Source organism: Ascaphus truei, chromosome 3 (assembly GCF_040206685.1).
Source record: "Ascaphus truei isolate aAscTru1 chromosome 3, aAscTru1.hap1, whole genome shotgun sequence".
Taxonomy (NCBI): Eukaryota; Metazoa; Chordata; class Amphibia; order Anura; family Ascaphidae; genus Ascaphus; species Ascaphus truei.
Genome location: NC_134485.1, coordinates 289,009,806 through 289,024,208, shown reverse-complemented (window position 1 = coordinate 289,024,208; position 14,403 = coordinate 289,009,806). Strand labels below are relative to the sequence as shown.

At 40.4% G+C, this 14,403-nt stretch overlaps 1 protein-coding gene across 2 annotated transcripts in view; it reads right to left on the bottom strand.

The window, feature by feature from the left end:
- The window catches only part of KLF12 (KLF transcription factor 12), a 272,088-nt gene extending 262,005 nt beyond the window's left edge, over positions 1-10,083 (bottom strand). Inside the window, exon 1 of one of the 2 annotated variants that reach the window (XM_075591001.1) lies at positions 10,044-10,083. The gene's annotated coding sequence lies outside the window, so the exon portion shown is untranslated. The other variant, XM_075591002.1, reaches the window with a different exon arrangement.
- Positions 10,084-14,403: the final 4,320 nt, after the last annotated feature.

Sequence of the window (14,403 nt, the reverse complement as noted above, 5' to 3'; positions counted from 1 at the left end):
TATTAAACACACAAAGTGTTCTTACGCATAAATCACTAATAACGTTTCAAACTTTGAGATCAGGCTCGTTACCTTTAAAATATAACTCATTTCGGGCCTTGGATCTTGCCATGCTGTATTGTACAGGTATGCATGTGTACACGTGAATTAATATCAAAACCTCTTGTATTGATTATGATGAGAAGTCCCAATGTCTAAATCCCATCCATTGTCCCATATTCTGAAAAGCAGACACAAAGTTGACAGGTACCGTACACATAATAATAACACGTCAGCCCACTCAACATTGCCTGCTCATAAAATGCAGCATGTACCTTTCCCTCCTCCCATCATTAGGGAAAGTGATCCCAGCTACCGTTTGCTCTACCTCCCTCGCTGCATACACTGCAATTAAAGGTGACAAGGTCACGGCTCCAGTGTTGTACGAGGTATGTTTAAAAGCCGTTTTATAAAGAAAAGAATCATTACAAACATACAACTACTTCTACTTGTAATGCTGACTGCAATCATTGGGACACCACATTGCCTTTAATATATTCCTGTTCATACTTCAGATATTACCAGTTAGCAAATAAATCAAATCCATGTTTAATAAAGACTGACATATATTTCACAATCATGCCCAACACGTATAAAGATAAAAAAAACTATAGAGAAACCCCCGCTACTGCTTGCAATAGTGAATTAATAATGATGGATGTAGGTGCTGATGGGGCAATATAAGAATGATAAACAATGGAGGAAAGAACCCCAGTAGAGCACTCATACACTGTGTTGAGATGATGGTGTAGATTTAAAACTAAACTTTATTAGAAACATAGTAAAACAATGGGGATTAAAATAGGATTAAACTCTGTATCACTACGCTTAATTACCTAAGGGATATGATAGTCCCCAGGTAGGTAGTCGTTATTGAAGTGTTGCTTGAGTACACTAGCCCCCAGCCACCTTAATTAGGGAAGCCTGGGGGAAAGCTAGATTGAGGGATTATAAATACTATTCTTATATGGAATGCCAATTATATACTTGTAGTGCATTGGTGCAATAATATTGAAATGACACTGCTAATGGTGGGTTGATTGCACAGCCTGTAGTTAGCAATAGAGTGTCATTTTAAATCTTGATAGGATAATCCTATTTTAATCCCCATTGTTTTACTATGTTTCTAATAAAGTTTAGTTTTAAATCTACACCATCATCTCAACATAGTGTATGAGTGCTCTACTGACGTATAAAGATAAAATGTGCTCACGAAACCCAAATATTTTTTTTTTAAATCTCATAGAAATACCATGCAGAATACGGATCTAGTATCAAAAAGGGGTAGACTTTATAAAAAATAAAAATCTAATTATAATTGTTTGCAAGGCTTTAGCAAACCTTATTGTCTCCGGTGCCGCTGCCAACCGCGGTCACGTGACTGCGGCAGCAGCAGTGGATTAACGTTGCAGGAGTTCCGTTCGGAAACACGGGCCCTCCGCAGCGCGTTCACGGCCCGAAACTTCTCCAGCGCCGCAGACTTTTGCTTCGTCGACCGCCGCCCCGGGGAAAGCGAGTTTTGCTACATCTGTACTGTACATTACCATTACCTATTCCTGGTAGCATGCTTATCACATGGTGCAATTCTACATGTAAGAGCTTCTGAAAGGAAGAAATGACTAAAGCCTCTTCCACTTCTGTTTCACTGCTGATTGCTGATCAAAAGTTTACGAAAAATAAAACAGCAGGATTAGAATTTTGAGTGTCTCCTAAACATGAGTCACTCGGCCGTTACTGCTTATTTTTAGCTTGAAATAAAGTTACTAGAACCTTTGTGTTGTCTCAATAAAGCCGTAGTTACATAATTCTGTATTCTCAGGCAGGGGAAATGGATGTCATTTTTTTCGAAATGTGCTAAATTTGCCTCAATGGATATTGTACAGGGAAACAGGAGTCCATTTTCTCGGCTGTTTGAATGTAATCTAGCCAGGAGAAATGTCAGTTGTGTGTATTATTAACCAGAACAGCTAGTTTGAGGGGTTCTGAAGCAGAAAATATATTTTACCCTGGATTATTAAAAAGGAATCTGAAAATCAGTATATTTTTAAAAGGCAGTTCCTCCAAAGTGTATTAATGATAGTGACATGTTTAAGGCGTTAAGTGCCTCATGCAGAGAGCATCGAATTTTCAAATTGGCGAATTTCATAAAAAGTAGGTTTTTTGGAGAGTTTTATTCTCCATATGCAGAAATGTCAAATTCTGCTATGTTTAACATGGATGCGTGTGGCGAGTTTAAATGGGAAAGATGCGCGCTTCAGAAATGTGTAAAGAAAAAATCGCGCATTTTTTGTCCCCTTTGCTATAGGCGGCGAGCGCCATCTTATTGCCAACTTTTCCTGGCGCGGCAAAAATGAGAAAATCGCGCCATTTTCCTGGCGCGAACAGCCGCTACATGCCGTTCGTACCTCTCTGCATTCGGAGAGTTTTAAAAATGGCGAGATGGAGGTTCTCGCCAGCCGCGAGGCGAGTTTTAGAAATAGAAAAAAAAAATTGGCGCGTTTTTCGTAACTCGCCATTTTCTGCAGTTTTCTGCGCGAAATTGTACAAAAAATGGCGAATTTTTAAATAACGATGCTCTCTGCATGAGGCCCTAAATCTGGGAAATTGATGCCTTTTTTTCCAACCAAAGTATAACATGTGGAAGTACTGTATATGTAAATATTTCTTATAGTTTATTGTAAACATGGCACGCAGACTTAGGTGGGGTTCAATTTTCTCCATTTAATGTTTTTATATCAATACTTTTTCAAAACACAAGCATAATCAAGTTTGTGCTTTTAAAAAAAAAGAAGTATTTACTGGAGCAGATTTTAGTTGAATTGAGCTAAACTATTCATTACCAGCACTGGGAATTAGCTTTACAGTACAGTACAGTATATTGAATAGTGTAACAGAGAATACTCCTGCACAATAGTTACAAATTGTAATGAAAGGCAGAGTTGGGCAACTGAACCTACACCAAAGCTCATCCGAATGACAACAAGATCTTTAAGGATTGTTGGGATGTGGCTACAGGGAGAATCTCAGGGGAGGTAAATAACCCCACACTAGCAAGGGTTTTCTAACATTCATCCCAAGAGTTACCCCCTTATTCAACATTGTGAGAATGCACAGCTAAAAATGCATACATTTCTATTCACTTAAATAAAAAGCTAGAGGATGATTAAAGGGGCAGTCCCATGTATCAGGTCAACAAAAATTCAAACACCCCATTGACTTTCCCAGAAAGATGAAATCACTCTCCAGCCCATACCCTTCCTTTTTGTTGTTATCTAAATGAGGTAAAGGGATCCCTCAGAGCTGATCCGTGGTCCCTCATTTCCCGAGATGTGTGTAGTTTTATGCTGGCGTTTGAAACAAAAAAAAATACAAAATGTGACTGTGGGGCCATGAACAGAAAGTTGAAATTTCTTCTGATCAGGTTCAGGTAAAACACTCAAATATCTGCTACAGTATAAAGTAACAATTCGACTAATGGGCCATCTGTTATAAATGTATGTGTTTTCCACTTCTCCAGGTCTGCTGAATTGAAGCATTTTGCCTACTTGCTGCATGTTCATCTGTTTTCACCAACGATGGCTTCATAATTACTATAATGGGCAAAACCAAAACCAGTCACCTCTAGGTTTCAGGGACTGATCATTATCAAAGGACACTACATACAAACGGAAAAAACCTCCAAAGCGTAAAGATATAGAAATGGTTCCAAGGGTCTCCTGGAGCTGAACCACATTATTCTAAGCTCCCGACACTTTTAATGATCAGTGACCTGTAGAGAGTGTGTGTGTGTGTGTGTGTGTGTGTGTGTGTGTGTGTGTGTGTGTGTGTGTGTGTGTGTGTGTGTGTGTGTGTGTGTGTGTGTGTGTGTGTGTGTGTGTGTGTGTGTGTGTGTGTGTGTGTGTGTGTATGTATATATATACACACACACACACACACACACACAGATGTCTGCTAAAGGTCGTCCAATACCAAGCCATACTATCATACCCTGATGATAATTGGCTTTCTGTTGGCCCACGGTAGTGAGGCTGACTTGGCAGCCAATCTAATTTCCTGAAGAGAAGGAAGTGTATAGGCAGATTAAAAGGAAGATTCCTTGGGGATGCCCAGAGCCAAGAGTAACATGGTTCAGGCCTCACTGGCAACAATGTAATTAAACATTAAACATGCCATTGGCCAAAATTCACTTTTATCTTATGAGGGACTAACCATTTGACTGCACATTAGCCCATTTCTCACCATTTTAAAAAGGTGTCAGGAAGTTACTATACATCTGTCCCTTCATTGTTTTAAATCTGAACAAGACTTATGTCATTTTTTTATCTGAGAATCCATAGAATATTAGTGTGAAGATATCGTTCTTGTCTTTATGAAATTGTTTTCTCCAGCTAGAAAATAACAAGATGGCATAACCTAATTTCCACAGAACACGATCCTATGATTCACATAGTCGTCAAACCATCCTCAACATTTCTGGGTCATAAACAGTAGCATATAGCAACATATATTGGAAATTCAATTCAATGAAAGCACTTGGCCATGCACCACATCATCCAGTGTTGATAACCAGTAGCGGACCTACATTTTTGCCGCCCATAGGCTTGGGGGCAGCCCTCCTCTGCAGCATAGCACCGTCATGATATCAAGCATGATAACGCGACACTGCAGGAGGGGGGCCGCTCCAGAGAAGATAAGACCCCCTCTCAACACACATAAAAATTGCCGCTCTAGCCTATAGCCTCACCGGCCCTGCGGGAAATCTGCCTCTGTTGATAACGGTTCGCTTATAATTTATAATGGTTAATAGTTTTGACAATGTATCCAATAAAGCAACACAGAATATATAATAAATACTGCTTTTGTTAGAGCAGGGGGGCGCAAACTTTTTTCCCTGCGCCCCCCTGACGGCTGTCCCCTCGCTCCCGCGCCCCCCCCAACCTACCCGCGCTCCGGCGTAATGACGTCACGTTGCCATAGCAACGTGACGTCACATGACCTCGCAGCGTCATTTTGACGCCGCGTTGCCATGGCGCCGCAGGGAGGAAGCCGCCGGAGCCACGGTAAGTTAGGTTTACAGAGGCCCTGCAGCTCCCCCGGCACTTAATTTAAGTGCCTTCGGGAAGCGCGCGGGGCCTCTGTAAACCCCGCGCCCCCCGTCGGCAGTGTCGCGCCCCCCCTGGGGGTCGCGCCCCACAGTTTGCGCACCGCTGTGTTAGAGGATAGTTAGGGTTAGTGTGATAGGTAACTAGAGAACTATTGTAGCACTACCAATCATTTGTGGCTAAATTATTAAGAAAGTTACAATCAAGTCCAACAAAAAAACGGATTCTGCCTCTAAAACACCGTCTACTGCAGTAGATAGCAATGAAGCATGTGCTAAAGGTGAAACATGGAAAATAAAGGCAAACTGTGCAAAAATATGGGACCGGGTAAGTAGGATAGCTCATGTTGCACAAATGTTACCTCACACAACATTTCTGTTTGAATCTTTCCGACGATAACGAAATTAAACCACCACTAAACCATTTATATTCACACCTTACTGACAGATGCATTTCTTCTCAATTGTTACAGTATGTCGTTTGAAAGCATTAACCTTTCAAGAGATTTGTTCCTGGTTTCCAAACCCAAATCACACAAAAAAACTTTACAACAAGAATGTTTTTAGTCTCTAGAGTGAACGCTCCCATGAGCAGGGCCCTCGCTGCCTTTTATTTCTGTTTGTGCATGTTTGTCCTTACTGCTTTGTGATCTTGTTTAAGTGATGTACAGCTCTCTGTAGTGTCCAGGAGTCAGGGAGCGCAGACACCAGGATGAACATATGAGGAGAAAAAACAATAACACAAATGATAGTGCAATCCTGTATGATAGGGAAATGATGCAACTGGGAATGGGAACATACACAGTGGATAAAACAGATGTATACAGATAGCCACTGCTATAATCCCATGGGATGGGAGGATGGAGCAAAATAAGATGTACACATGACACAGTGGTTGAAATTAGGAATAGCCACACAGGTGCAGAAAATGGCAAAAAAAGGTTTAGTTGATGAACATCAGGAAGCACACGGATGCAGTGGGAACTTACAATCAAGCCCCAGAAATCAAGCAATGTAAATATAGCTTAGTCTGTGTCCGTTGTGGGAGATGTAACCTGTATGCGTAGTGGCTGCTGCAGGGGGGTCAGGCTGTGCCGGCGGTTCCTCCACTGTCAGCCACCGCAGGACTTCCGGGTTTGGTTCTCTCCACCAGTCTTCCGCACCACGTGACTGCGTCACACTGCGGGCACAGCAAGCTTTTTGGAAAACTGGGATAACAAAACTAATCTTTCCTAATTGCAAACACACAGCAAAATATTCCAGGCCACTTCTCCAATGGGACTGAATCTCAGGTGAATCACAAGATGGAACTGATGAAACTCTTAGATGGAACTCTTAGAACACTTAGAGCAGTGGCTATCTGTATACATCTGTTTTATCCACTGTGTATGTTCCCATTCCCAGTTGCATCATTTCCCTATCATACAGGATTGCACTATCATTTGTGTTATTGTTTTTCTCCTCATATGTTCATCCTGGTGTCTGCGCTCCCTGACTCCTGGATACTGCAACTATATAAGGATCTATAAGGAAGATCCACTGAAGGTCGAGCTGCAATCTGACACTGGTCGTATATTATTTTATCTTTATTATCCATTTCATATTCTGCATTTACTATACTGTATTATTTCCTCCCATCTGGAACACCCGCAGGACGCCTGGTGATTTCTGTGTTCTTACAGCTCTCTGTACCCCACTGTGGAATATGTTGGCGCTATACAAATAAATAATAATAGTGTTTCATTTTTTCCCCACAGACCATTTTATTTTATAAAGCAAGGCATTGCAGCAAGCAGATTACATATGTACACATTGTATTACATTCTAAAGCTGTAAATAGTGTCTCACACTACAGATGCAGCGGACGTTATTCGAACATTTCACGCGTTGTATACCTCGGAATACCCATGTCATGGCGCTTGATGTCTTCCAACCGTACCGCCCCTTCCTGCCTTAAGACGCGAGTGCAGGAAATGGCATTTTAGTGTTAAACACTGAAATTGACACAGTAGCACAGAAGCACCGTACTGTACACATTGCAATTCATTCATTTCATTGCACACAAAGAAACAGAATCCATGAAATTCAAACAAAGCAACCGCGATAAACACGTGTGCCTGGGGCGATTGGCCGCGTTAATGCCGCGTGGAGTACAGCAGCGCACACGAAAACGGCTCCATGATTTGTTCGAATAACGGCCAGGACATCTGGCCATACTCAACTCTGGTCTAAAATTGTTTGCTACAATATGTACAGTATTCCAAATTAAAGGGGGCAGGGGAATCATTTGGCCTCACAGTAATCTATAGGTGTATTCTGCAAACTCTGCTACCACTTTTCTGGTAATTAAAGGTGCAGCAAAATAATTAGTATGGTAGAAAACTAAGCAAATGTGCCTGTTTGTTTCCTAAACTGACATTTATCTGTGTTTTAGTTGAACTAATATAAATATAATAATGTTTTGTTGATAAATAAAATCTTATACTGTACAATCCATTTTAGAAATGCACCAAGATGGCTAAAAATTAGAAATCTGAAATTGCTTTTTGGTATTTTTATGACATGTAATGAGTATGGTTTGCCTCCTACTTGCATTACATATCTCTGCACCACATCCAAGTTGGAAAAAAAATATGACGCCACAGACTTGTGTAAAAAACTGGAAGGGCAGGGAACACAGAAGTCACTATGGGTTTGCTTGGTGACGTCCCTTTGACTGACAGCTGTCTGTGCTGGAGGTAGCAATACACATGCCTATATTATAAATAGGGCTTTTCGTTCCCCATGATGACAAAAGCAAATGATAGAATGGAAACAATCATAAAAACCAGACGTTTGTGCTAAACAGATCATTAGTCATAAGGATAAAAATAAAAATCCAATCCAGACTGAACCACACGTAAGAGGTCTCACCAGCAATATTTATGAGACAGATAGCAACCACACAGCTACACTAAATGACCGTTTATCCAGATTATAGATTCCTCTGTGCTAATGCTTCAAACTGAACACGGCTTTTACAAGCTGAATATAAGCAGCTAACACTAAGGTGCTCAGTGCTGCGGTACTGCCCTATGTATAAAGTCTTTTTTTAGTGAATGCAGTCTAACGATTCATAGTCTGAGATTAAAAAAAAAAAAATGGAGAAACTGTTAGCTTTGTGCCTTTTATGTACCGATGTGGGTAGGTCACTCCCAAAATTTACAGCCCCCTTTCGACTTTGACATTACGTCAATAATTACATAGTATTGCCAACCAAAACTGCTTTGTATGCACCGGAGAACGTGTACAGGGATAAATATTATTAATGGCATTTGTGATGTAACCACAAAGCAGAAGAGTGCAGAGTTGGGGGGAGTTAGGAAGCTATAACTAGGACCAGTGATTTCAGTTGCTGATACTCAGTACATTTAGCTTGCCATATTCATCAATTTCAGAATATCTATTCTTTTTTTAAGTAAGCTAAATACCAAGCTGTTTTACCATTACAGTACGTTGTCATTCTTTTCACTGCACATGCAATTTTAATATCAGTACCATACACATTATCCCTATGGTATTGTTACACTGTAGATATTTGCTCTACCATGCAGATATTTTGATGTCATTGTCTACAATGAGCCCCAACAATGGTGGCATGTTCTCATCAAGCACAGACGGGCCATTTCAATAATAAATATAATATTTACAATAACACAAAACTTCCCGTTTTAATAAAATTTTGTTATTTTACTATTATTTTTTTCCTTTTCAAAAACGTCAACAAATAACCTAACAGGTTTCATCGAAACTCGGCGGAAAATCAGCCTCTAAATCCAATTTGTTATTCAAAAGTTAGACGCATAAAAACAATGAATTGCTATACCGTTATCATGGACGGCACTCATAAATTCCAGCAACAAATAAACACATATACATATATATTTCATAAAGTATTGGTGAGAAAGAAAAGACAGATAGTCAATTAATGGCTTTTGATAAGCAAATGTGCATTGTCACTGACTAGTGTCACAGGGGTCAGGACTCAGGGGTCACATTACACACAGATTAGAAAGCTAGTGCTGATTCCTCAATATGTCTATGGTAAATCAACATGCAAACTTCTCCCCTGTCAACTCAGGCGAAGGCTACCTTAATTGAAAATTACAGCCATAGGCCAGCCCTCTGACTACTTTTATGAGCCATGAATGCTGATGCAAGTGACAGTTATATACATCATTACCATGCAAACAATAATGAACCTGGAAGGGGGACCACTGGTTATGACAAGCAGCTCATCTCCACTTTACACTACTGCTTGGTCCCCTTTACCCCCCCTGAACAAATTATTCATGATAGTGGAACAGAAACACAATCATTGGCAAGAAGAGCACAGTGACAATTTGGTGCACAGAAACCTACTGCATTTAGCATGGACATTTATTCCCGATCTGCTGTCACACTCCAAACAAATGCCACTAAGATGCTGTGTGAATCACAGCGCTAATCTTATTACAAGTTTGAAATATCCATCTGCATTAAATATTCGATATGCCTGGCAGCAAATGAAGAAAAAAAAATGCAACAGAAAAATATGTTCACTTTCCCATTTTATAACATGTAAAATTCCCCATTCATAAAAAATCATTTCGATGACACAAGAACAATATACAAATATGAAGGGCCGGGCGGGAGAAATCATGTCAGATGTATCACATGCATGTTTTCATAAGAAATGGCATAGTCACAGACCTGAATAGAAGCTGCAGAGCAGTGGAACAAGGCTGCGTTTCCCTTATAGAGAATCCCCTGTCTGCGCCTGTCTCACTCACACATACAGAGACTCCAGTCTCAGCTGCTCTATGCAGTTCTCAGGAAATGAATGAGAGCAGACAGAGAACTGTTGTACTTGCAAGTGACTTACCGGGATCACATGATCTGCTAAATCTAGGGTGGGCCAGTGGGTGGAGGCTTTCATAAACAAGAGAGGACAATATACTGGGAGTCTTACCAGCATGCATCGAGTTACACAGGGGCCCCTGCGAGGGAGGCTTGAGACGTGTCACTTAGCCCACTGTATCATGCACAAGCTGTCTGTGTGCATACAGTACAGCACAAAAACACCTGCAAGCCTTATAATATCGTTGCTAAACATCATGTAAAGCAGCAACTATGGTCCAATGACTGCAGGTAGTGCAGTGCTAAATGTTTCTGTCAAGGGGAAAAAAATATGTAGCTGCTGTTGGAAAGCCCTTTCTGCAAGTGAACCCCTCCCTGCTCCCACCCTGAGGAGTAGGAGGAAACCCCCCACAGAAAGCCCATGTATCTGCCTCTAGATGTCAAGGCTGCTCTCCCACAGCTAGAATACTGTTCTGTTTTTTAGGCAGTTGTGGTCGCATATCTCTCAGACCACATTTGTGCATTAACAAGATGTGACCCACAAGTGAAGGAGAAAATGGGCTTGAATCGATTGGTGAACAAAATAGGTTGCTTATGTTAAGTTAACAATCAACCATGCAATGATTTGAGTTGCTTTGTAAGAAGTAGATGAGGATTTGCTCGAAGAACGATCTGAGATATTTGACTACTGAACAAATATTTCAGAGCCAAAATATTCTATTGTTAAGTTTGAAATCAAATACTAGGTGGTAGACGTAGTCGGCTCTAGAGTCTAGACGATACCCGTTTTTACAGCAATATGTATTTTAGTCCAACAAAGGGTATCTATCGCCTGTTCTTTATTTTTAATTTTTTCAGTTAAATATAATTGTATATTTAAAGCTGCACCAAGGAGTCCACCAGACAATTTGTATTCCCATAAAGGAACTCATGCTTGTTAAATTGCAGCACATACAGTAGATTAATGATATCCTGGGAAACAAAGCAGATGAGACCAAACTACACAGAAAGCGTACAGTAGATTGGACCCCCACAGTGAGGTTCCACTTAAACGGGTTGACCCTGTTTATTATTTAATGTTTTTAAACTGTGATGTGTATGTATGTATGTCTTTATTTATATAGCGCCATTTATGTACACATCACTTCACTGCAGTATACACGTGACAATAATATAGCATAATAGGAATACGCGCTTTTGACATCAAAATAACATTAGGAATAAGAGTCCCTGCCCCAAAGAGCTTACAATCTAAGTGGATACGGATCTGCATCCCACATATTTGTACTTTAGCCATATTACCAAGATCTGTTTCCTGCAAGCCTTTTGGGGCTATGTTCATTATAATTCAAACACCTCATTTACTCTCTAGTGCCCTAACTTAGGAGCCTGCAAATGTATGACCCAGTTGGGGCCCTGACATTCCTAACACAACCTTGGCTTTCAGCCCAGAACTACCAAGGAAACGGGGCAGGCAAGAATAATTTCATAGCTCCACCGCTCCTATGTGATCTGTGAAGCATAGGGATTGCATTGAGGATAAAGCCCTCTGTTTTGTGAAGTCAGAACTGAACACAAATATCCATACAGAACACTAACTTTCCATTCAGAATGTACTTAATTAACATCTATTAAAATGTATTTTTTTTTGTCCAGTTAGGTATTTGTCAGCTGATAATAAATTATTGATTACAAGGTCCATATTTTTTCCTAATATTTTTTTCCTCTGAAAATGATGCTTAAAAAAAAAAAGACTTAAATACTAAAGTCACTGAGTAAAAATTGCTTGTTTAAAGCCGTATTGTTCAATATAAAAAAAAAAAAAATAACAGCAAAATGTTGACTTGTGAATTTATATTATTATATTAAGATACCACCAAGTACAAATAAATAAACTGTATTCATGTATCCTATCCTCAGACCTTTGCGTTTTAGAGTCCTGTCTATAGCAGGTCATTGATCACTTTACACTGTAGCTCAGACAGGAAGATCTTTTATTACTGTATGTGTATATAAAATTGGTGATATTTTACAACAAAAAAAAAAGGGTGTTTCTCAGCAGTGAAAGCTAATATATTCCCCTTATTTTTTTGTAGAACTGATTTGGTGTAGTTCAAACAGTAACAACGGAGTATCCTTTTAGTCCAGTGAGGTCTCTAATAAATTCCAGAATTAGACGACCCACAATACTGTTCAGCTTTCCCTAGGGGCAGTATCCATTCTAGAGAAGACTAATGGCAGCTTCGAGACCAAGCTGTATTCGGAACTAAGAAACCCAGTGTGCTGCACTTCAGTCCTGCAGCTGCAGAGGAGTATGTCAGAGAGACTATGGTTGCTATGGGAGCTCAGGATGCTGGGAACAGTAGCACACACCCAGGATGTGTCTTCCCTGCAATAATTTAACCCTTTATGTGTAACTGATCCACTAGGAAAGTCTAACAGGATTATATTTGGATCTGTGTTTTCCAGGTTTAAAACCTTCAGAAATGTTTTAGAGAAAATAGTAAACAAGAAATTAAAGCTCACTTTAAAAAAATATCCTATGCTTTAACTTTCCTGTTTTTAAAAAAAAAAAAACATTTTGCTAATATAGTATAGCAGTAAAATGCACTGATTCATTAGACCAGCGGTGTGCAAACTGGGGGGCGCACCCCCAGGGGGGGGAGTGAGTTTGTCTACAGGGGGCGCTGGGTTTACAGAAGCCCCGCGCGCTTCCCGAAGGCACTTAAATTAAGTGCGGGGGAACTGGCGAAGGCCTCCGTAAACGGCACTTACAATGGCCATGGCAATGTGTGGTCAAATGAAGCCACGAGGTCATGTGATGTCAGGTTGCCATGGCAACGTGACGTCATGACGCCGGAGCCGAGGTAAGAGGGGGGGGGTGGAGAGACGGGATCAGCCGGTAGGGGGGCGCAGGGAAAAAAGATTGCGCTCCCCTGCATTAGACCATTCTTATATATGACAGAGTTCCTATATCCGTATACCCGAGACATTTAGACTGATTATAGGTTGTGATTAGAGATGTGCAAAACTATCCAAAATGCAGTCGCAACATTTTTTGCACGAAAGGGTTAATAATGTTGCAAGCTTTCAGCGAAATGTCACCAGACCGTGAGTAAAACATGGTGTATGTGCCCTATCTACAGTCTTGGCATTGTGCAAATCTAGCGGGTTTAGAGAGTTTAGTAAATTAGCATATTATAGGAAATTGCATTGCACATTGACTTAATGCTTGATGAATTGTTTGCGAACGCTAACTAGGCCGTCAATGTTTAGCCGGTAAAAAAAAGGACAAATTGTGTTTGTTTCACAAACTCCTGCATACATTTCGCACAACTCTAGTTGTGTTATATTTGAATGAACAAAGAAGAGCATAATTATTACATCTATGAAGAACTTTCTTGCTGATTCGTTAGTAAGGTTACCTCTGATTCATCTTTGAGGGGAAAGACGGCTAACTTGTTCACCTAAAAATGCCAACACTTTAGTTTCTCCATCATTGCGGAATAGAGTTTTCTAGTAGGTAAAAACCCCTATGAATGCATTTTTACATATACATTTTGTATTCTATTAAAATTTTATATATCATGTACACCCACAATATGACCAGCGATAACATTTGTCTGATAAGAAAAGATCTGCTTTTCATTTTACATGTTGTATAAGTACATTAAGGGACGCGTCTGTGAGTGCTCTCGTCGATAAGGACCTCCCACTCTATGCGTTTCGCCAATGATGGACTGGCTTCATCAGGAGTCTCTTGATGCAGCCAGTCCATCATTGGCGAAAAGCATAGAGTGGGAGGTCCCTGTCGACGAGAGCACTCACAGACATGTCACTGAACCTGCAGACCGAAACGGGAAGTGACGTGTTGCCGACCGGACGTGACGCAGCAGAACCCACGATCGATACAAACCCAGAGTCCACAAGCGGGGGAGGATTCCCTTAACTGCTGGAGTCACCAGAGTCTGAGGTGGTGAGCGGTTCAGATCAACAACGTCTATATGTGATATATGCTTTTTATTATCATACTTATTGTAAGTGCGATATTTTACTTTCTTAACCTAAACGTTTTTGATATATTGATCTGTGCTATGGAAGTCTCTTTTCTATCTTCTACTGAGGTTCATCTCTCCTGAAGTTTCCACATAAGTGCAGATTTTGCCACTGTTTTTAATTTGCACATATATTTCTTATACATTGTGAGGAGAAATATAAGGGGAGCGCAAATCACATACGAGAAAATAAAATAAATAGCACCACATTGGGTTGGTTAGTAGAACCACAAAATTACTGAGATCAGCACAAGTGCTCAAAGGAACAGTCAGTGCAGTCCCTCAGTAGTACATAACAGGATGAAATGGTGACACTTGTATATATTGAAT